Source organism: Eutrigla gurnardus (genome assembly GCF_963514095.1).
Source record: "Eutrigla gurnardus genome assembly, chromosome: 3".
Taxonomy (NCBI): Eukaryota; Metazoa; Chordata; class Actinopteri; order Perciformes; family Triglidae; genus Eutrigla; species Eutrigla gurnardus.
The window spans coordinates 5,677,967-5,680,369 of NC_139917.1; the positions used below are offsets into that span (position 1 = coordinate 5,677,967).

Consider the following 2,403-nt stretch of genomic DNA (forward strand, 5'->3'; position numbering starts at 1 on the left):
CTATCCAAAGACTGCAGAGACTCAGAATTTTTTAGCCGACCATAAAGAACAGCTTCATCGGGGCCTGGTACATCCTCCACACCCTGCCCTGCCACAGCAGGAGAGACAGACACCGACAAACAAGCAGGATGGACCCGCAACAACTGCTCTTCCTGATTGGTTGGTTTATGCGCCCGAGTGTAATATGGCTTCAATAAATTAACATGACATAGCTGAGTAGAGGATCTACGATTAGGAGTAGCAATCACATAGTTCTGATCTGACACTTTCTTGACAACTGAATATGGACCAGAAAATTTTGCCTGAAAGGGAGAAGTCACGATGGGTAACAGTGCAAGCACTTGGTCTCCTGGGAGAAAAACCCGACTCTCAACCCGGCGATCATAAAGCTTTTTCATCTTGCCCTGTGCAGATGCGAACTTACTCCTAGCAACCTCTTGGGCTTTATAGAGTCTATACCTAAAGACACTGACATACTCAACAAGATTGTGTGGGGGTTTTGACTCTTTCCAGTTGTCCTGTACAAGTGCCAACGGACCCCGCACAGTGTGGCCAAACACAAGTTCATTGGGACTAAACCCTGTGCTCTCCTGGACCACCTCCCTAGCAGCTAGCAACAGCCATGGTAAGCCCTCTTCCCAGTCTCCATCCATTTGGGTACAATAAGCACGCAACATTGACTTAAGAGTCTGATGGAAACGCTCTAAAGCTCCTTGGCTCTGCGCGTTGTAAGCAGATGCCTGATTTTGCTTAACCCGTAGTTGCTTCAGAATCTGTGCGAACAAATGGGACGAAAGGTTTGACCCCTGATCCGACTGAATGACTCTGGGGACACCAAAGACAGAAATAAACTGCGACAAAGCACGCACCACTGCCCTGGCAGTGATCGTGCGTAATGGATACGCAGCTGGATACCTTGTGCTCTGGCACATCACTGTCAACAGGTAACTAGCACCTGATTTAGAGGGAGGCAATGGGCCCACACAGTCAATCAGATGTTCAAAAGGTTGACTTACAGCTGATATTGGGCACAGTGGAACAGGTTTTAGGCTCTGGTTAGGTTTGCTGGTTAACTGACATGTGTGGCATGACTTTATGTGTGTGGAAACATCTCTTTTCAGTCGGGGCCAAAAGAAATACCTCAGGATGCGATCATACGACTTCCTGACGCCCAGGTGGCCAGACTCATCATGGGAAACCTGCAACACCCTATCACGAAACCTAGAAGGCACAACGACTTGGTAAACAGGTTCACCAACAAACCGCTCCCACTGAGGCACCCACTTTCTCATCAACACATCATTGTCAACAAAGTAACACTGAGCATGGTTTTTCACCTCACCAGCAGAACAAGCCACCTCCAGCAGACCTTTAAGGGAACCGTCAGCCCGCTGCTCAGCTACCAACTCACTGTGAGAAACAGACCAACGCAGATCAACACATGGTATCACATGCTGCTGTGGAAAGTCAACATCTACTGTAGATTCCATTTCATCTGACTGTGCGCGCTTCATTGCACGTGTCACAGCACAGGCTGTAAACACATCAGGGAACTCCGTTTCATTTTTGTCAGGCTTACTGCTAACCAAAAGGTGTTTGAGCCACAATAGCAGGAGGTGCAACATCGGCCCACACTCGACTTCCCGCTATATCGTTACCCAAGATCATTGTAACACCGTCCACTGGCAAAGCTGGCCGCACGCCGATCGAGACCTCACCCTGAAACAGATCACAGGACAACATCATCTTATGCACAGGTACATGCAGAATCTTCAACCCCATCCCAAGCACCGGAATGAAGGAACCAATGTACGTGTCATCTGAAAATGGTAAGGCTGATGCTAAGATAAATTAATCAACAGCACCTGTGTCACGCAAAATTTTCACGTGCACCTTCTCGTCTCTCCCTACCAAGGAAACGCAACCATCAGTGATAAAAGGCAAGTAAGACTGCATCCCTGGGCTGGACACCTGCGGTTTTACCTCATGACTTGAAAACTCAGTAACAGGGGCAACCAACATTGCTGGCTTGGGGCTAACACTAGCTCCAGCCTGTTTAGCTTTAGATTGCAAAGCATAACAGTCTTTTCCCCAATGCCCACGTTTATGACAATAATTACAAATTTTGTCAGAATTCACATAGAAATGATTACGATCACTTCTCTGCTCCAACCCACCTGGTTTTACCGGACGACCAGACTCACCCACAGCCGGGAAATGTTCTCCATGTCTGCTGCCACCACGAACAGAAGAAAACTCATTGCCGTGTTTTAAAACATAGTCGTCTGCCAAGTCGTCTTAACTGTTCGCTCATTAACATAAGTCGCAATGCGCCCAGGTACACAATTCACAAATTGCTCCAGAATAATTAAATCACGCAATGTCTCATAAGAGTCAACCTTA

The 2,403-nt window shown here is 47.5% G+C and overlaps 1 long non-coding RNA gene across 1 annotated transcript; it reads left to right on the forward strand.

Moving 5' to 3' along the window:
- Positions 1-822: 822 nt before the first annotated feature.
- Positions 823-1,739, forward strand: LOC311010999. The gene is made up of 3 exons (XR_014596852.1): positions 823-944; positions 1,122-1,241; positions 1,346-1,739. It is a non-coding gene; the product is annotated as an uncharacterized lncRNA (long non-coding RNA).
- The last annotated feature ends 664 nt before the right edge of the window (positions 1,740-2,403 follow it).